Genomic DNA, 22,138 nt, shown 5'->3' on the forward strand with positions numbered 1-22,138 from the left:
ACGAGGGCAGTTTACCGTCGGTGTCTTCTCAATCCGTGCACCTTGGCTGGTGCCTGCTTACATTTCATTTTTGATGAATTACCATAATATAATTCGTTTTACTTAATGATATATTGTGAAAGTGATGTGTGTGTGTGTGTGTGTGTGGCCCCGTGCAGAGCTCCGATACAGTCTTTGTTCTGCCAGCAAAGCGATTTTTAGGAAAACATTATTGCGCTGCCAAACTTTAAATCCATAAGATGCCTTAAAATTTTTTTCAGAAGTCTGTGTTGTGGATAAAACCGTAGGACAGTATGTCCTGTGAAATAAAATGAACACCTTATCTAATAAAATATAAACAGATATAAAGTATATTCTAACCTCAATAAATTGTATATTTCTTAAGGTCAAACTGTTACAATCTAGAAGCATTTGAGGTAGGCAGATATATGGAGTTGGGTGTCTTGCCCGAAGGACACTTACTGATGAGGTGGTCTGACAGGGATTCAAATCTGGATTTCCCCATTCTACGCTAATGATGTTCTACTGTGTTAGAATTGTCCCAATTCTTATCAGGACTTTTGGCAGCTAGCAATCAATATTGAACGGTTAGATCTTGCTACGTATTTAAATATATATCTTGGATATGGGGATTATTTAGTAAAGTAAGTTTTGACTCTGCAGATCATGGAAGTAAGACCTCGGGGATCTCTTGTAACTTGATGTCCCTTTGTAGGGATATATGAAGGTTATTTTACAATCCAATAGAAGGACTAGATTCATTGTATGTCCATTATAAACTCCACACAGAGCATAATGTCCCATAGACATGAAATAAAACCTTTTATGATTCATGGTAAAAAAAAAAGTAATCTCTTGGTTTGCCTTAAGACCCATGTTTACGTGCCCAGATTAATAAACTCACATTTGGAGTACTTTTTCCATGTATATTGGGAGCTGGAATCTTAATTTGTCAACAAAAGGTATAGCCGAAAGACTTTCTCCATAAATTTTCCTAAATTTTTACACATAATTGAGTTTGTGAGTGCATGTTAGGGAGATTAATTGCTTCTCTTGTCAAGTTGTCCCCAACAGCAGCAGATCGAACCCTGAGGACCTTGTACAAGAAAGTCATTAAACAACCTTGTCACTCACTGAAGGTCACTCTTCTCTGTTTGATAGGCGAAATCCATGTCCATAGTTTTCTAGAATTAAATCTGTTTAAATATTCTTGCCACACTATACCTATTCCATTACCGCTGTAAGGGTGTCTTGGGTTTTGCTGTTGATGTTGTTGGTGTTTGTTTAACATTGTCCGTTACCTGCAGCTGTTTCTCAAATTGTAATTCCCCAAGAACTTGTACCGACCTTCATCTAATTTATTCTGAGGTCTAGGTTCCTGAAGATCTGAGGGTTTATTTTTTAGTTATTTTCTGTATCAGCATATGTCTTCATAATTCTTACATCTAATTATTGCAAGGCCTTCTAAAGCACTTGAGGTTACCTGCAGGAATCCACAATGTCGCTCTATTCCTCTTCAAATTGCAATGTACATTTGTCAGGTAATCCTAGCGCCCCAAATTATGGGCACGGCTCACTGCAGGAAGCTGCAAACCCACAAAGCGAGTTGCTTTGTTTATTTTGGATTAGTTTTGGGCATTATCTATACAATACATTAAATTCCAGTCTCGCTGTCTCCATCGTCTGCCTCCTGTAACGTGGATCTGGTTTGCAGACAGACTGATCAGGGTCCCATGAACGTCTTCATTACAGAACGTTGTCCCAGTGCATTCCTGCATTCTGTTAATTGTGTCACCTGTTTGGAGAAACGATGTGAAGTTATCCAGTCTCAATGTAAATGTTTATCTTGTTCTTACAGAACACTTAGTGAACTGTTTATCGGAATCGCATCGCCAAGAGCACATTTCAAGTGCATTTTTCCTTTTGTAAATATTGGGCTTTTTGTGCTGAGGACGTTTCACATGTGCCTTGGAGGCATTATATGACAACTCATGGTGTTTTAACATGATTGGGTCATGCCGTGATTCCCCCTTTGTCCATAATGGGCAGACCTGTTCGTGTAGACCTTTTGAGGTTGGCTGTGGATTATTGGCAAAGTAGTTAAGAAAACCTGCTGTAATAAAATTGCCCATCGCTGCTGTAGACCTCCTGAGGGGTTGTCCTTCTAGGGATGTCTCCATCTCTCAGGACGTGGTGATATTTATTGCATGTAAATTGTCTTATTTGCAATGGAAATATTTTTTTTTTCTCTTTGATCACACCCTCGCACTGTACAAATTGTCCTAATTAGCTGCAGAAACACAAATTAAAGGGACACACCATATTGGGTATAATTTGTAACAAAATAATTAATTACAATATTTTAAGAAAATATTCACGGTTTACGTTTTTGCTGCAATTCCACAGGCTCTGCACGTTCTAACGTGAGGTCTAGATAAACCAGGAAGTGACTGGCCTTTTCTATTCTTTCTATAACAATGTTGCACTTGTCCCATTAGCAACGTTTCCTGAGGGCATTCAATGCAATCAGTATCTTTCTGCTGTGGAACAATAACTGCTGAGTTTAAACTCCCAAAATCCCAAGCAATCACTTAATGTACAGCAGAATATTTTTGGGAGAAAGCAGGACCCTATTTGTCATTACCAGTATGCATGTGTTCATTGAAAGCATTCATTCACATTGCAGCCTCTACCTGTGAAGTCAGTCTCTGTAGAATATCTTCTGACCTCACCGGGAAGGAGAATTTCCTCCTTGCTGTCTATTTTCACCGCAGGAAATAGTGATTTGCTTGCATGAACCCCTAGGGGCAGGAAACTGAAAGGAAACTATATTCTTAAAATAAATGTTTTTTCACAAACATTTGATTGTGTTGTTTTATTTTTTTATTTGTCTGTCCATACATTTAATATTTTATCTCCTTAGCCAGTCAAGACTCGTTTCAGACACCACGGGCTGCATTCCCATCCCATTTATTAGCATTGTGTATGAGGTCCACCCTGGGAGGTGATATAATCCTCTCCACATATTTAACATTATTCATTTTAACATTTAATATTCCTTAAAGGGACACTATAGTCACCAGTACAAACAGCTGGTTGTGTTTGTTCTGGTGAGTAGAATCATTACCTTCAGGCTTTTTGCTGTAAACACTGTCTTTTCAGAGAAAATGCAGTGTTTACATTACAGCCGAGTGGCCACCTCTGCTGGCCACTCCTCAGATGGCTGCTAGAGGTGCTTCCTGGGACAGTGCTGCACAGTGTGACTGACATCCAGTGTCTCCACCCTCTGCATGCAGACACTGAACTTTGATTCAGTGCATCTCTATGAGGAGATGCTGATTGGTCAGGCCTGTGTTTGACTTGTGTTGACTCTGCCCATGATCTGCCTCCTTGACAGTCTCAGCCAATCCTATTGTGTTTGGCTCAGACCACCACTTCTGATGATGTCAGCAGGCAGAGGCAGTTCACAGGCAAACAGGGGCAGAGGTAGCAGCTGCAGACTTGAATACAAGTAAGATTCTACTATATTTAGGGAGGCAGATGGTGGTTTTAACACTGTAGGGTCAGAAATATATGTTTGTGTTCCTGACCCTATAGTGCTCCTTTAACCCCTTAATGACCAAACTTCTGGAATAAAAGGGAATCATGACATGTCACACATGTCATGTGTCCTTAAGGGGTTAAATTGGGGCTCCCATAGGGAAAGAATTGGATTGGCTAAAATTGGCACGGGGCAGGGCCAAATGCCGCTTTGGCCAATTGAATCCATGTATCTCTATGAGGAAAATTCAGCTTCCCCATGCAGAGCGTGGAGATGCTGAACGGCAGTGCTGCCTACTGTGCAGCCCTGAGCCAGGAAGCCCCTCCAGTGGCCATCTGAGGAGTGCCCACTTGGAGGTGTCCCTTGGGGCAATGTAAACACTGCTCTTTCTCTGAAAAGACAGTGTTTACATGAAAATGCCTGAAGCGAGCTATTATACTCACCAGAACAACTACATTAAGCTGTAATGGTACTGGTAACTATAGTGTCCCTTTAACTGGTAAAAAAATAAATAGTCAAATTGTGTATGTATTTCAATCATCCTACATCGTTAGACGGTAGTTACAATCTTTGTATTGGACAGTAGTTTTCTTGCCAGTAATATTAAGTAGTGTTAATAAAACTAATTGCAGAATATTATGAAACTATTAAGGGCTTAATTATAAAATGTGCATCCGATTCAATTTGCTCATTGTGTTATTAAAATTGTATCTATCTTGTTTGAGGGTGTGTTTGGAGGGACAGGTTGTCTTAATGCTTTTTCTAGCCAATGGGCTGAGAAAGTACTAATGAAATTTTAAGAATCTTTTTGTTACTCTGTATCTGCTAATGCATTCTTTCCCCAGAGCGTGTTAATCTGTTGGATAGCAGCTCTGGATAATAGATTGGATAATGTAAAACTGATGGCTTTGTAAGGGGCTTATCAGGGATCTAGGTGTGTGAAATGGTCCCAAGCAGATAAATCAGTCTATTTAAATATCTCATAATAATGTGTTAACATACTGAAATGAGTGTTCACAGTCCGTTTATATTGCTATTTTTTGGAAGGATTTTAACGACTGACACGTCTGAACAAGTTAGCATAGCTTTTATTTTTATGTATTTTATATCTCAGCAAGGTACAATTTCTGGGGGCAGTCCAAAAAACCCAAATATAACTTTAAAAATTTGTTTTTTCTTTCTTAATAAATACCATATTTCATCGCATAACAGTCAGATTTTATACCAAATTTATTTGCAAAAAATTGGAGTGCAACCAGTCAATGAAGCTTTTTAAAAAAAAAAAAAAAAAAAAAAAAAAATTTTTTTAAAAAACTGTGCAAGTATTATCAACAAATCATTTATTACTAAACTGTATTACCGTACATAATCACTTTCAGCTTGAAGCCCGCAGAATAGTTTTTATATTTACCCATAATCAGAAAGAAATGCTTCACACGTTAATGTATTGCTGGCAGACAAACCGTACGGTTTAGTTATCGCGGGAAGATGCAAGTCTTACTGTATCACATGATACTACCCATGTCCGTATCGCCTGCCCGCCCGCTTCCCTTGCGCCTACAGCTCTTCATTGGGTTGAGTGACAATAATTAGTACTTCAGCTCTCTCAACACACCACGCAGGTCTGCTTTGAGAAGTATACAGACACATAACTTGCGCTGAGAGTTCTAGACTTGAGGCTCGCGAGAGATAAATGCTTATCCATATGCCACTGGTGAATGCATTGCTGCTCTGTTCAACTTTTTAAGCGGTGTGACGAACAGACTAATACCACGCGACAATTACACAATGAAAGACTATAAACCAATTTTTTGACTGAATGCGGCAATTTTATGTGGTGAAGCACGGTATACAGTATTATATCTTCAGCATATTAGAAGTTAAAATGTAAGTTTAATGCATTAGTTGTTAAAACTATACAATCTGCACTCCAGGTTACAATGAGCTGGAATTTTCTCAACATTTCTTAAGGTGTGCTACAACAGGAGCCAGGCCGGATTCATAAATTCAGGACAAAGTTTGTCAAGTGGGAGAAAATCCACTGCTTCTTTATAGTATATTTTCCTCTACATTTTGCAGTTTGAATTGTGGTAAATGAAAACTCACAGTTTAGTAAATAGACCCTAAGCAGTTCATTTATTTTTTCTTCTCCCCAGTTGTTTTGGGTGAGCCGCTTTGTGTGTCTTGTGTCCAAAGATGGACTCATGCTGGGATTCGGTCATTCCCGAGGCTGCCAAGGGCGGATTAGCAAAGCTTGGAATCTAAATGTCCAAATTGTGTTACTGGGGGTGGAAACGGAGATTTAACATCTTGGCTGCGTTGGCCGTTTTCTAAATATAGCACACGCATACGAGGGAATCTTCCTTTACAAAGCGACATCTTGTTTTTAGATGTAAGATATTGATCTCTGGGGTTCAGCACTGCCCATTGCCTGGCCTTATTTATTGGTTTGGCGCTGCCCATTGCTTGGCCTTATTTAATGGTTTGGCCCTGTCCATTGCTTGGCCTTATTTAATGGTTTGGCCCTGTCCATTGCTTGGCATTATTTCTTGGGTTTGGCACTGCCACCAGCCTGACATTATTTATTGGTTTGGCACTGCCCATTGCCTGGCCTTGTATATTGGGATTGGCACTGCCCACCCCCTAGCCTTGTATATTGGGATTGGCCCTGCCATTGCATTGGCATGATTTACTAGTTTGGCACTGCTTACTGCCTGGGCTTAGTACTGCCCCTTCCTTGCCTAGTATTATTTACTGGTTTAACACTGCCCACTGCCTGGTATTACCGTATTTATAGGTTTAAACTGATTAAATGCAAGACATTCAGACTGAGATCTCCTTCCAAAAATAATCCAGCAGTTATTAAACAGCAATTCAATATTTTGTGTTTTAGTTTGTGTAAAATTGTCTCCCTTTAGCATTATTTAGCAAAAAAAATGTTTGTTTTTTTGTTTTTGTTTTTTTTAAGTTTTCTGTCGGAGATGATTTTTATGCCTTTGCTTTCTTATGTCTCTGTTTTTTTATATTGCTGACATTAGCTGAAGTGTGCACGCAGAAGGGTTTGTATTGACCCCCTGTTTATGAAATGGTTTATAGCTGTTTGTGCCCTTGGAAGGAAAGCGTTGGATCTGCATTTTGAACATTAAATTGGGACGTTTGTGTCTTGCTTGGGTTGTCCTGTTTGGATAGAAACTATCGGAATACTTGATTATTTTAAGACATTTCATTTTATATCATTTTTCTATTTGTAGTCAACACTTGGGGAGAGAAACAAAAAGCGAGTTGTATTGTAGGTATATTGTACGCAAAACATTTTAGGTGGATTTGTTTGTGAATTTGTTACTTTACCCCCATTCCCTCCCGTTATTAATGGTAATAGAAATCAGATGCACTTTAAGTTCTAAAATGTATGTATTTATGTAAACCAGAAGCTGATACCGCCTCTACCAGCATCATAGGTGCATCATTATCAAGCTTGGAATTAGTGTTCCGGGGGCCAATATTAAAGGGTTTCTATAGTGTTATGAATACAAACCTGTGCGCCTCAATGTGTGTGTAACGATTATGTGTGTATTATATTTTCATTTTGTGACTTTTATATTTCAGATTATTAGTTCATACATTCCTCCTTACACATACAATATTCAGGTGTGTTGTCCTATATGGGATTAACCCCTTAAGGACACATGACATGTGTGACATGTCATGATCCCCTTTTATTCCAGAAGTTTGGTCCTTAAGGGGTTAAAGGGACACTGTAGTCACCAGAACAACTGCAGCTTAATGTATTTGTTCCCGCAAGTAAAGCATGTCCCTTCAGGCTTTTTGCTGTAAACGTGGTCTTTTCAGAGAAAATGCAGTGTTTACATTACAGCCTAATGATAACTCCACTGGCCATTCCTTAGATGGCTGCTAGAGTTGCTTCCTGGGCAGTGCTGCACAGTGTGACTGACATTCAGTGTCTCCTATCGCTGCATGGAAACACTGAATATTCATCATAGAGATGCATTAATTCAATTCATCTCTATGAGGAGATGTCAACTGTTCAGGGCAGTGTTTATCTCCACACCCTAGGTCGCCTCCTTGGCTGAGATAATCAGATTTGACAATCTCAGCCAATCCAATGCTTTTCTATGGGAAAACATTGTGATTGCGTGAGATCATCACTTCTGATGATGTCAGCCCAGCAGGCAGATCAGGGGCAGAGCCAGCAGCAGCAGGCTGAAATAAAGGTAAGATTTTACTATATTTAGGATGGTAAGGAGGGCCAGATGGTGGTTTTTAACACTATAAGGTCAGGAATATATGTTTGTGTTCCTGACCCTTCTTATAACCCTTCTTTAACAGACCGCAAGCTTATCCGATATATCAGTTAGATTATACTGGTTTGCATTTTAGCATTCCATAACTTCATGGATATATAACTATATCTTATCATTAAGGCTCTTACCATGATATTCACCATATGAATATAGACTAGTTATAGTGAGATCTATCAAGAATAGGTCTCAATAATAACTTCAGGGGTCATTCCACCTTCTGAAAAATTACAGTTAAAGGGTTACTTCTGGAACTGTGCAGAAGCCAAAAGCACATCATTGTCACATGTCACTGGGGAGCCTCTGAGCCTGCAAAGGACCCTGGTAAGGGCAAACAATTACTAAGCAGTTTACCAGGGTACTCCTGATATAATAACCACTACAGCGGGTTATAGTGATTATAATGCTTGGAGTAGCAGTCTAATAATTACCAGTGTTTTACAACGACTTTCTCTTAATCCTTCGGGCCGGAACTGCCAATGAATGACCCGTAAACAGTAATACATCCCTCAATAGTATCGTCTACTCCACCGGTTACATAGTCCCATTCATGTACTCACCCCGGTCAGCACCTTTTTAATGTGATACATGGTTCCTCTTTTATGTTCATATTTTATACAGCACTTCATGCAGAGCCTGAACGGGCGCTTAGATGACAAGAACGAGGATGTTGGCAGGTGAAAGACCGTCTGGCCTGCGTGGATCTTTTTATATATTTGCTGTCTGGCTCAATAAGAGGAATTATCTCGTACAGAGGTGCGGTGTAAGGCTTTGGAACCTGCACAAAACACAAGACTGGGGACATACCACAGACAGTGATTGAATGATAATTGGATTTGAAATTGCATTTGGAAATGAAATTTGAAAAGCTAAGGCATTTTGAGAACCTGCAAACTATCTTCTGTGTTGCTATTTTTTTTTCTTAGCTTCTAGTCTAAACAATGCCAAGATGAAATAACAAGAAATGTCAGATATTATTTATTAATCACACATGTTTGTGCAGAGATGGAAGGTCTTGCTTCCTGCTGTGCCTTAAAGAGGTGGAGCAGAAAAGTGCATTTTTATAATTTTTTTTATTTTGAAATAATAGACTTATTTTTTTTCTTATTAATAAAAAATGGGGAAATTGAACAATAAAGGTGACCATTACAAAATGTTGCAGGAACAATAGGTTGATGATGACTATGCCCAAACCAGCTTCCAATTTAGAGGAGCTGGGGCATACAATCACGATAGGAAGGCCACTGAGGGCGATAGCAACCAGGTACATCTTTTTTGTAGCTTAAGGGTTTATCAATCATTTGAGGCAAAATATTTGACTCTTTTATTGGTGATTTGAACATATCTGTAAACATTGTTTGGTAAGAGACATGGAGGTCCTCTTTCTGTTCCAATGTATCAGAGATTTCCCCATTGGATGGTTGGCCATGTTTGGACAAATGCCTTGTTTGTTCAGCAATTCTGGAAGGTGTAAAGAGGATCTGACCTGTAGCTGCGTTTGCTAGTAGGACACAACTCTGCAATGTGCAGTATAGATGCAGATGTGACTAATCCTGACCAGGAGACATTGGAAATTATGATGTTCCTGGACACATTCTGCAGTCAAGGGTGGCAGACACACGAGGCATAGTTAGAAGTATCTCTGTGTGAAAGAAGAGAGGGGCACTCTAAATTATAACTTCTTTAATTATTATCCTGGCACAGCATCTCGATAGCAATCACCTGGGTGTTTACTAGAGGGGTTGTAGATGTTTACATAGAGTGCCCCCTGATGTGTATATTGTATCTCAATGAGCAGTAGATTAAGAAACCGCTAAAGGGGTAATCCAAGCACCATTCCCACTTTAGTTCACCGTAGTATTGTAGCTCTTAATATAATACCCCATTATTTATTGTATATTCCATTAAATCCAATGTGTCCAAACTCCCTCCCCAGCCTTTTTTTTTTTTTTAACAATATAAATGATATTTATGAGATGTCGAAATATATTGCTTTTATTTCTTAAAGCCAATAGGATAAATGCTTCCCCAAGGGTTCATCAGCCACTTGTTTTCATAGTTTAAATTCTTTATTTTATTCGTGCATGAATTAACAATAAGTCTGCTACGCCACGCGGTATGAGACCATTCATCAACAGATTGTAATATGCCATAAGAAATACTGGGCACAATTTTTAAAAGTAAAACACAAGTTCAATCAAGATGTGTCAGTAACTGAAAATGCATGAGGATTAATGAAGCTATGCTTTATAGTCTGACACTGAGTAACTAAACATATTAACATATTAATGGAACATGCTCTGAAATTTATATGAACAGAATTAGTCTAGTGCATGTTGGTGAGTACAATTAGCTTAGCGGTAGTAATGATAGGGGTATGCACTGTGTGTGCTTATAGTGAGTTAGTGGAGACCAGAGTAGCTTAGTGTCTGTGAGACAGGTAAAAGCTTAACAGTTGTGTTGTAGGTTGTATGCACAGTGTAATGGCGAGTTAATGAAGACAAAGATAATAATAGCACAGTGCATGATTGACTATGTAAACGGCGTAACAGCAGTGATTAGTCTATGTACTGTGAGGATAATAAATCTCTAGGAGGCTCCCTAGATACATAGGTATGGATATCTACGTTCAAATGGAGGAAGCCAAATGGAAAAAAACAACAAACGTCCACTCCTGGCTATTGAGCATGTAGGCTTATCGGCATTATGTGTGTAGTGCAGGGAATGTGAAGGGTTAACTCTGCCCTATACCCTGCTGGGGTGGCACAAAGTCTAGTTGAGAGTATCCCGATGTCAGGCTTTGTAGTCCACCTGGTGGAAAAGAGTAGGTGAGATTCTGTGAGGAATCTGGCTTTATGTGGGGGTCCCACCAAACCCGGGTTCCTTGGGGAGCAGTGAAGCGTTGTGGGGGCGGGTTGCCCCTCCAGCCCAGGGATTGCAGGGAGGCCAGTGCTCGTTCCCCATGAGCTTGAAGTCCTGTTGGTTTCAGGGTCCTCCTACTGGGGATGCATAGGTGGGTGCCTCGCTTTAACAGCATGGGTTTCTCTCTGTGTCTCCAGGTCCCCTGCTGGTGTGCCGGTCGAGGGCGGGTCAGTTTGCGGTTGCGTTGGGCCACACTCCGATGCTTTTGAGGGTGCCTTGCTCTTCTCCGCTGGCGCGGGTGGCGTGGAGGACACGCACCACATTCAGTTCTAGTCCCAGGTGAGCTTTCGTCGGTAGCTTTACTCAGCTCACCTGTGATGGTGTAAGTAGCTGGTAGCAGGCAGTGGTGCCGTCAGCCTTTTTGGTCAGGCCTGGTGTCTCCCGCTTGTCAGCTATGCACCCTGGAGTAGCTTGTAGCTGGGCATTCTGTTTGGCCGTGTGGACCGGGATGACCCCCGCCGGTCCTGGGGGGGGGGGGGGGGGGGGGTGGGAAGAGATGTTTCACTGGGGTTCCAGTCACTGCTTTTGTGCCCGGAGAGCGGGCGTCTCTCCGTGGCTCAATCTTAGGTAGTCCCCAAGCCTCGGTGTGTCAGGTCGGCTGTGCCGGAGCTCGAGAGAGGCACCGTTTGATGCAGTAGCCCCTCCCGGTTGTGGATACCGAGGTCTGTAGTTTGTGAATAGCGAAGTTGGATATAATACCTCGTTTTCTGTCCCCAGACGTGGGCGCTCTTGCTGAACACGTCTGGGCTGCTTGGTTGCTTGGCTCTGCCTCCCCAGCCTTTTTTAACCTCATCATAGAAGACTTTTTTTCCATTCAGTTGCACAAATACTATGTTGTTGACCCGTACATGTTCGTTATTCAGCATGCCACTACACAAAGTCATACTTACTGTATTGTCCTCATCCATTATATGATATTTTGCTTTGTGTACGTTTTTGGTCCATAGCTGGCCCGATATCTGTACTTATAAATACAAGAAATAGTTCTGTATGTTTCTATCCATATGTTTGAGGTGTATCTTGGATATGCAGCCAGGCATGACGTCTTTCGGTACGGAGGGCTCTCTGGGGAGAGCTATAACATAGTGAGTCACTGACTTACTATAAACTTACTGCAAACCTGGTGACAATGTTTCAATGGGAGCATCACGCGTGAATGCATTTCAAAGTCAGCCAGCAAACCCATGTTTTGTAGGTTTTATTTTTTTTGTGATATAAATGCATCTTTGTAATTGATGTTTACGCTGTACGAGTACTCCGATCCCTGGAGATGTGGCTCAGCTGGATCAAAGAGAAACTGTGTGTTGGAGAATCGGGGAAAAGACACAGGGATGCCCCTCACTTATTCCAGTCTGTTTAATGCCTTTTATAAAGTATAACTGATTTATTCTATTCTGTTCGGGTTAGTCACTAAAATGTGAATTATTGGGGATTTAAAGTTTATTTCAAATGGCATTTCAAATTTTAAACCAAAAAGCTGAATTGAACATTTTCCCAGGTTCTTCAGCATATTATTGCTATGCAGGTTGACACTGATAATGTGGATATATCGTGCATATTAACATGAAGAGGGAGCATAGTCTGGCCTTGGAGGGCCAGTGTTTTGGAAACTGTTCCTGAACAGTTTCACAACGATCTTGAAGGACAGCACACAGGATACATTTTTAAGATGATTTAATGTTTTTTAAAAAGTTGTTTTTTTTTAAAAAATATTTAAGACACATTTTTTTTATCATTGATATGTTTTGATATTATAATGCTTTGATAAAGTAAAAGTTTATTAAAAAAAAATTATAAAAAAACTATTAAATCAAGCCCGGCATAGATGGTTGACTACGTAGCCATAGTGTTCCTTTAAAGTGACACTCCAGACCCCTAGAGCACTTCTGTGTGAAGAGTGTGTCCTCAACGGCGTAGATTTCAATAGAAATTTACACTTTTATAAATTATACTGGTTACACCCACGGGCTTTTCAAGCAGACAGCTGGTTCTGTTACTTCCTGGTTTGGTTAGCTTAGTTGAACTGAATTTAAGAGGCAGTAATTGCCCAGAGCACCTGCCTTGCAAAGACTTTTCATTAAGCTGCATTCGGAATCTGTGATTGGGCAGCCACATAAAGTATGGGTGGGGCTGGAAGGGGAGGGTACATAGAAAGAAATAATAAAGAGTAATGACAACTACCTGCATTATGCCTTTCAACATTTCCTCTTTCCTGACGTTCCCCGGTGTCCTGCTTTTGGGGACACTAGAGAAGCTGCAGGAGCTGCACTCTGTGCACTGAAACAGCGCTCTCTACATGTGCTGCCTTCAGTGTGCCGACCTAGATGATTGACTGGTAGCTAGGATGATTGACAGGCAGCCTTTGGGCAGCACCAGTCATGTGATTGCATCACTAGCCAGCCCCCTTTTCCCCTACCAGCCACATCCAGGTTCTACAGGCATCGATGCTGGCGTAATTGAATAAATATGAAAAAACAAGTCCTGCGCTCACTCCCATCACTCCTGGGCGGCAGCAATGACCGCAGTACACATCAGCCCCAATACATACAGTAAAAACCAAAGACAAAAGTTACCTGTTCTCTCTTCCCAAATCCCTATGCATATTTAAACAAATGGAGGGTATTTAGTTTCTCCAATGGCCATGAGAGAGTTTAGCCCACCTGCGAACGTCAAAGCAAACCTCTCAGGTGGGTCCTACACTAACCTTTCACCTTGCTTCCTTGAGCTTCTGGCAAATATATCTCTAATGAGACAGAAATGGGTTCTCATGGCCATTGGAGAAACTAAATAACCTCCATTTGTTTAAATATACATAGGGATTTGGGACGAGCGCAGGTAACTTTTTTCCTTTGGTTTTTACTGTATGTAATTGAATAAATGTTACAATTCTGTACATGAAATCAGCATATATTTTTTCCAATTTGAAAATGTTATTACATTTTCCAAAATAAGGGATGGATACAGTACAACGGATAAAGACCTGTTCTAAGGAGAGTACAATGCCATAAAGGGAGAGCCAACTACCAGTTATGCAAGAAATGTAAAGAATTACCTGCGAAAGGCTGTATAGCAGAATATATATAGCATAGTCTGTGGCAGTCGTTCCCCAGAGTGTGCAACACAGGCCTATGAGAATCACATCCCAAATTATAATACTCAGGTGGGGGGGGGTCGATCTCCATGTGTGCCACAGTGACCACGCATCCCTGGAACAACCTGAAGGAGGGAATATAGAAGTGAATTTGGTTTCATATAGACATTGTTTATCTAGTTCAGCGGCGAACCGAAAAGGATTTCCTGGCTCCAGCTATCAATTGACGAGCTGTCAACACAATTTGGTAAATTAGTTTACGGCCAGCCCTTTGGTCCCGGGTGGTAAGTCCAGCAGAAGATACATTTGTGGAGTAAAGGGGATAGAACAGCCCGTAGACTGCAAGATAATGTTGTGGACCGTCTGTCAGAAGCACAGGAAGGCCACACAGTGCCACCACGTATGGAGAATTGTGAAATCGGTATTTCTTCCTGTTACTGGTTTATTCACTATACTGACAAAAGTAGAAATGTGACTACCCATCAGCCTCTCCTGAAAGGCAGAGGAACTGCAAAACTTAGGCACAGGCTAGAAAAACAATTGGGACAAGGAATGTTTCTAATGTATGTATTTTGGCAGCAAATTAGAAATTCAGTGGTCTTCTCTTAATAATTTAGTGGGTCAACCTCCTTGTTTCACACCTTTTACACTTTTATTTCTCGTTCAAGCGTGTTCTCATTCATTTATGTATGATTTGGCTAATCATGTCACTAGTTATTTGAGTGATGTCTACCTGCATGTGTTGAGACTTTGTAAACATTTAGCCCAGGTCCTCGATGGGTTAAATCTTTTTTTTTTTTGCTTTGTTTTGATGATAGCAGCTGTGCCATTTACCCCCCTGTGACGACTTTCAATTTGCAGGAAAATGAGTTATGCAAAATTATTGTAAACAGGACATCTTTTTCTTCTGTTAGATATGCTAAGAAAATGAGCCAGAATAATGAGTGAGCATGGGAAAACGTGTCAGGGGCGTTAAGGGAAATCCGAGAAATTACCGTGTCACGTTACACTACATGCAGATCTTGTAGCAGCACGTACCATATATCTCAGGAAGTGAATTACAAGAAAGATATGTTAACGTTTTATTCCAACCAAAAAATAGTGGTTTATTTTATGAAACACTGGTTTTGGTTGGAATAACCCTTTCTGAGATGGTCGCGTCCCCAAAACAAAAACACTAATACCTCTGTTCTATCACTGATAGAAATTCCTCATTTATGGGCTACAAATCCAAGACAAAGTTGACACAGGCCGTGGAGCTTGACTATAAAGCTGCAACCTTTATCAACTCTTGTCATCCTGCATATTATACATACTTACTTATGTATTGCTTTTAAAATAATCAGTTTTGAAAAAAGAAAAAAAAATGGCAGCCCAGGGGGCGATAAACACACACCCCACCCTCCCAAGAAAGACACTGTAACAAAGATTTGTTTTTATGCAATCCAAAGACCGTGACTGTATAGATTTTCATCAAAAACAAAGCTCTCTCCATTTGGTACCAGTAATGGTGTGACTACCTATCAGCCTGTCCTGATAGGCCGAGGCGTGCTGTATACCATGTGCGTGATCACCTGTCACTGGGAACCACTTGCATGTGCAATGATACACGCTGCTTTTACATCGGTCACACTGAGCTGTAAATTCAACTGTTGCTTCTGTTGTAGGAACAAGCTGAGGTGTCTGGAGGTTAACCTGATTTTTACTTTTAAATATCCAGCTCACTCATATTTACGTTAAATCTCTAACATGGGTTTGTACGCTGTCTGTAAAATAAATTGCATGTGTTGCTAAAGATTTGAGAGGAAAATAATCCCCTATGAGTCACCGGTGTAAACTCTGAAAATGTTATACGCTGAAGAGACTAGTTACATAAACTGTTATCTTAAACATCTCAAGTCTCACTCTTCTCTTTTGTATTTTTTTTTCTTTTTTCATACAACAATAAGTTCAGCAAAGTATAGTGTTTTGAATGATGTAATCGTGTTTTTATGTCTTGTGTGTGTGTGAGGCTGTCATCTCGGTGTGGTGTGTAAAAATAGCAAATCCTAATCCTGTTCCTAAACAATGCAATGTCTGCGTCTTAATCCCCGGGGTTAGGAGGCTCTCGGGAGTCAAGATTGACTACATCTAATCGGAAACAACTTAACGTTGCTTTACCAGGGAGTGTCTTGTAATACAAATAGATATGTTTCTAACGGACACATTCAGCTTTAACAACCATATTATCGATAGGATTTTAATTCCTGCGCTATTTGTTTTCATTTTTTCAATTATTGGATTTTATTTTTTGAATCGGCCTCGGGTAAGTTGAATTGAGTTTTGTGCTTCCTACTATGAAGGTTTATGAGTCCACAGTGTGTGTGGTTCCGACATGGTTTGCCTTAGCCTTGTTGGACAGCTGCTTGACTGGCATTTTTCAACACCATGCAATAAGCCGTGTCCAGGGTGGAGTGGATTTAAATCAGGTCTGTTTAAAGGGAATCTATAACCTCCCCCTCTAGAAAAATACACTGCTCTTAGATATAATTCTAACTAAAACTTGCCTGCCTTTAACTATATATGTTTTCATTGGGATATATTTACAAACACTTTGCAAAAACTTCAGATCTTTTGTTGGCAGCCTTCTGACCCCACCCAGACTCTCTGTGGCTGTCCATTCACAGACCAAATGGAGCTCAATGAGAAGTCTTTGCAAGGCAGGTGCTCTGGGAAATTCACTGTCTTCACTGAGTTTACCAAACATGCAGTAACAGGATCGGTTTTCTAATTGACAGGCAGGGGGTGTAACAAGTTTCATTTATAAAAGTGGCAATTTCTATTGAAATATGTACTTTTGTCAAATGGGGGGAAAACGATGCACTCTTCACACACAAAGCATCTCAGCAAGTTAAAATGCTTTAAAGGTTTGCAGTGTCCCTTTAACGATTGAAATTGACACTATAGTCACCAAAACCACTTTAGTTTAATAAAGAAGTTTTGATGTATAGATTATGCCTCCGTGCATGTGACTTACTCAGCATTCCTAAACACTTCCTGTAAAGAGACATCTAATGTTCCCGAACTGGAAACACACGAACACTGGAATAGCTGAACAGGAAAAGCATACAATCCGCTTACACTCCTGGCAATCAGCATACAATCCAATCCCCCCAAATACGAGACGACACTTCGGTTTGAGGGTCAAGCAGAATCTGGTTTACTGGGGCTCCCACCTGGTGGACACTCCCCTAGGGGACCAGATGGGAAACTGGGAAACATATAGGACACTGACCAATCACAGACATACACCTTTAAACAGTCCCACAATGCATTACAATCCCTCCTCTCTGCCTTGGAGATAATTGAGAAGTAATCCAATTATCTCCAAGCACAGAGAGGCAAAACTCTATTACACACATGGCAGACAAAAAGACAATAAAATACTTAAAATGACATACTGATACATTTAGTACATAAAACATATACATTCTACATATCCCCAGACAGCTTAGATCTGAGCGCACATTATTACCGAATGGCGCTCAGTCAGATCACATACATACAGTTCAATCGCCATGGAGCCAAAGTCTTTCCCATAGTCTTTCGTTACACGAATAGGCTCCATTGCATGGCTATCTGGGGTGAGGCTGTTCATACGGTCAAACTACCGAATGAACAGCCAGTCGGTTCCATTACCGAATGCAGAGGTAAGGAGGCTGGCAGCTCAGCGCTGTTCGCGCAATAAAGTGTCAGTTCCATAGTTTGAGCGCTGAACACCGCTGGCCGTTTGGGAGTTAAAATGGCCGCTGCCACGTGTTCGGCAAACGAACAAAGGCCACCCAGCTTTCATCAATTAAGCTGCGGTTAACCGCAGCTTCTGGGCGGTCAATTGACGGCACACTCCAGCTCCCAGGTGGTCCCTCGTACGGTAGTTTGTTCGGTAGCTGGAATCTACCGAACCCCCGGCAGAAAGGCACGAACAAGCCTTTCTGCAGGGAAAATAAAAGCTTTAACCTGTAGGGCCATAGTCCAAAAGGAGCAGGCGAGCAACCAGGCTTCTCCAGTGCCCGGTGGTGAGGTTGGTTCCGCCACATGCGGTATGCTGAATAAAGTGCTGGTACTGGATCGGAGGTTATAGGAGGTGGGAACAGCCGGGGAGAGCATTCTGCTCAGGTAGAGTGGGAGCTTCCTAGAAATGCTTGTATGTACAAGGCTGTAAAGATGAAGAGTGCGTCGGGATTTTAGTTTATGATTTGTCCCTCCACCTCCCATAGAGCGTGGACACCCTATGAATAAAGAAGTCCGTGTAACTGGTGTAATGCTAAGGTTTGCCCATTCCATGCGTTTTAGACCGTATTTATCAAAGCAAAAATGAGTGCCTTTCTGGGACAAAGTCCTAACTAAAAAGCAATCACCATGGCAACCAATAACATGTCTATCAACATTTTGTGTTTTGCTCCAGAATAGCCCCTGTTTCACCTAGGTACATTACAAGGTATTTATAAAGGGAACAAAACAGCTGTCGTCATGCTAAATAAGGAGCAGTCACCATGGCAACCAACAGAACGTGTCTTAATGTTTAGAGCTCTGCTCCAGAAGCACCTTCTTTTTCCATAAGTAATGTCTGGCTGCTTGGTAATATAACATGCTATATACCGGTATTATACCAGCTTGTCAATGTCTTAAACATTCATATCTCTGCGTCTAGTGTTCCTTTGTCTGAAACTGCACAAAAAAGTCCTTATAATGCCCTATGTTTTTATTGAGAAGATCAGCTTACAGGGAACCTGCCACCCCCCTCACCCCAAAAAGACATTTCATATATATGTAGTGCCAGCCGTTATTCAAACATATTTCTAGATTGGTAGAAAAAACTATTTTAAAAATAGTTTTTCTCCCACCTGTCAATCAATTTTTGGCATAGACTCTGTCTAAGGATTGAATGACAGGGAGAATAGAAGAGACTCTCCCTCCATAGCAACCACAGTGCACACGCTGTGATCGCTACGGTAACTCCCTAGGCAGAGTATAAGAATGGAGTGATGCCAGTTGCCGGCGTCCTGGAGGAGGTTAGCCCTGTTTGGGGAAACTTCTCAAAGCAGTACAAATAAGTTAAAACTGCAGGACAAGCGCGGGTGGACTGGAGGTGTATGTTACAGAAGTGTGACACCCATCTCTCTAAGGAGATCGTGGTGGGGGAGCGGTGGATCAGGTAACTGCCGGACAGGCTCTCCCTTAGCCTAACCGTTCTTCTTCTGCTGAGTCGGTAATTAGTCGAATAACTCTAAGTTTTCAGTACGGATTGTCTGTGTAAATGTCTTATTTAAAAATAACAATTGATTTGATTACTTGGTTATGATCTTAACCACACGGTCGTTAAACAAAATAACAAATGTTGCATTAAGACCTCTAGGCTAATTTGCTCTTCTGTCTAACACAATCTGTGTCAAAACATTCTGCAGGCTGGTCCATCAACACGAAATGCTCTCCAATTAATGCAAAGTAATGAAATGTTTATTAAGGGGCTCAACTCGCCACACAGGCCCCTATTGAATAGTTACTCTAAGCGCCATGACCCTTTCACTGATTTAAAGTGGTCATGGTGCCTGAAGTCTGGATGTGCAGTGTTGCCTTTTCCACCTACATCCCCTCGTCCGGGAGCCAGGGTAGTGACGTTGGGTAAGGGGTGATCCAACTGCAGGGATTGCTAGACGTGTTTGATTTATTTGGGATGACCAGGATAAAGAAGCGTTACTCTAACTGCAAACCGTGTTTCATTGATGTCACTACCCTGCAGTTATATACCAGTTTGAAAAAGATCGTGATCTGGTTGAAGATGAAGATTATTTATCTTTTGGAATTCTGTGTATCAGATTTCTTTTATTTATGTAATTTCTGGTGTCTATTTTGAAAACTATTATTTAGTTTCTAAGATCATTTAGCAATCTTTCATTCTTTCGGTCACTTTTATAATCTGTTCTTTTTTTTTTTTGTTTTGTTTTCTACTTTAAGCAGTAACACTCACATATAAAGAGAGAGTTTTCTGAATAACGTGTTTTTTTTTTTTTTATATCTTTCTTATTAATAATAGTTCAGTACGTTGACCTTGTTCTGGATTGTTACAGTGAATGTATAAATGTTTTTTAATGTAACAGATTGTTGGGTCAACAACATGTTTTGAAACCCAGACCGAATGATAGAATCTTATTTTGCAATCCGGGACTTTCACAAGGTATTACAGCAACACTCCTTCCACAAAACAGTTTGAGAATTGTACATATTTCTCTGAAGCCATTTTTGACTGGGAGCTACTCACAGGCTGAGAGGGTCAGTTTACTTTTTTGGGCCTATCAGTGTTTCAAGCCTCGGACTCATGCTGATGTGAATGGGAGCAGAGGTCACCGGAGCTGTACAGAAGACTTTGGTGTTAAAACGTTCATTAACAGTTTAAGCCCTGAAGGTAAGTCGGAGCTAGGGCACCATAACAACTTTATTCCGATGAAGTTGTCATGGTGCCTGAAATCTCTTTCATTTCATTACTAATTTAAATATAACAAACACAGAACTTTTTTTTTTATATATTGTCCTTGATATAAGTTAGTTTACAATTTACAAGAAAACGTGAAAAAGTATGATCTATGTAAATAATAGATTTGTCTACTGGAGCAAACCCGTACCACTACTTTTTAATACCGGATTTAAAAATAAATGTTTTATTCATATAAAGATATAGTTAGTTCTTATTATTACTTTTATTACGTGAACTCAGTACAATTATACATTTTTTTTTTTTTTTTTTTTAAATTCTTTATTTTGGATGTGCATGTATAAACAATCGCATGACTTTAATGCCACAACAGCATTCTTAAGTAATAAAAACATTCAAGAGTTTGAACAGTTGTTAAGCATTAGTAAGTGCGCACATATTTTTTTTTATACAGTAAATGATAAAACAGGTTGGGTACATGCTGGCTATTCAAGATAATTTACACAAACATGTAGGAACAGTAGCTGAAGAAGATATAGTGAATCTTAGTCATTGCATGCAGTTAGACAACACATTTTTGTTTTAAAGGATACAAGCTAGAGTCTACTCTGGTAGAAACGGTGCAGAGCGTAGTGTTTTGTTAGACAGTTTGAGTAGCACACAGGATTTAGAGGAGGAAAAGGGAACAGGGAAGAGGAGTAGGCTCCCTAGACTGACCACCTATGTAACACTAAGTTTGTTCATGCAGGGTACTGCTTTAAACACAATCTGCTGAGTGCGTTTAGATGTGGGCACATCACATTGTAGAGATCTTTTAGACGGCATCAAAATAATGTGTCACAGGGTGCATGTGCCTATCATGGCAGATAAGGGTTAAATCAAAAAATATGTAGCAACATAATATTAGACATACAGTCCTCTAGGTAAGCCAAGGTTACCGACAAAGTCCACCGGTGCCCTGCAAGATGGGTCAGCTGGCCTGGCAGCCTGTTGTCGCTGGGGTATCCCTGCAAGCAGATCCGCTGTGTGGTACTTTCATGCCCTCCGCCGGCGATCGGAAGTCCCTCAGTGCTGTGTGTTCAGGGTACCATGTTGCTGGTTCCTCGTGGCCATCAGTTGGGGTCCTGTTCAAGCTGATTTTAAGGCCCAGGGATGCATTCGCGGCAGGTAGGTGGTCGGGGACTTCCCATTCGGGTCATCTCTTGTGTTCATGCTTGTGATTCGCAGGTAGAGGCCTTTCTCAGCGAGCTGTTGTTTCTGCCTGCGGGCAGGTATAGCTGTGTTGCGCGGTATTGGTCTCGTTGCCGCCATTTTGGTGTCGACGTGCGTGATGCACTGTAGGCTGGGTGGTGGCCGGTGGACGGCGGTATTTTCCTCCATTGCGGGCCGGGATAACCCCCCCGGTCCAGAGGGGGGGGAACGGGGCCAGTACCGGACGGGTCTGGCCTTGGTTGAGCGCCGATGGGCAGGATAGTGGGGCAGCGGCCGTCTGCCCCACTCACCGCCGGAGTAGGCCTCGTTTGCGCCAGTGAGGATTCTTCCTCCAGGGGACTGAAACCGGGCCGGCCAGCCTCACCCTGGGTCCGGTGCTCTCCACCCGATAAGGTCCACCGCCACTCAGTACAATTATAAATTAGCTTTTCCTAGTTGATCAAATAAAAATAAATTTTTTACTAAAATTTAAATATTAAGCACTGCACTCAAACACCGGCTATTTTTGGGTGGCAGCAATGGCTACAGCATACATCAGCCCAAACTCATAGAACATAAGCAAACAAAATACTTGTGCACATAGA

At 41.1% G+C, this 22,138-nt stretch overlaps 1 protein-coding gene across 5 annotated transcripts in view; it reads left to right on the forward strand.

Annotated features, from left to right (window-relative positions):
- Nucleotides 1–22,138, forward strand: part of GDPD5 (glycerophosphodiester phosphodiesterase domain containing 5) — a 225,507-nt gene that overhangs the window by 44,075 nt on the left and 159,294 nt on the right. Inside the window, exon 1 of one of the 5 annotated variants that reach the window (XM_063432247.1) lies at nt 20,257–20,315. The exons of the other annotated variants lie outside the window; for them this stretch is intronic. The gene's annotated coding sequence lies outside the window, so the exon portion shown is untranslated. Of the gene's footprint in view, nt 1–20,256; nt 20,316–22,138 lie in introns of those variants that run through there. 5 annotated transcript variants of the gene reach the window in all.

This window comes from Pelobates fuscus, chromosome 1 (assembly GCF_036172605.1).
Source record: "Pelobates fuscus isolate aPelFus1 chromosome 1, aPelFus1.pri, whole genome shotgun sequence".
Taxonomy (NCBI): Eukaryota; Metazoa; Chordata; class Amphibia; order Anura; family Pelobatidae; genus Pelobates; species Pelobates fuscus.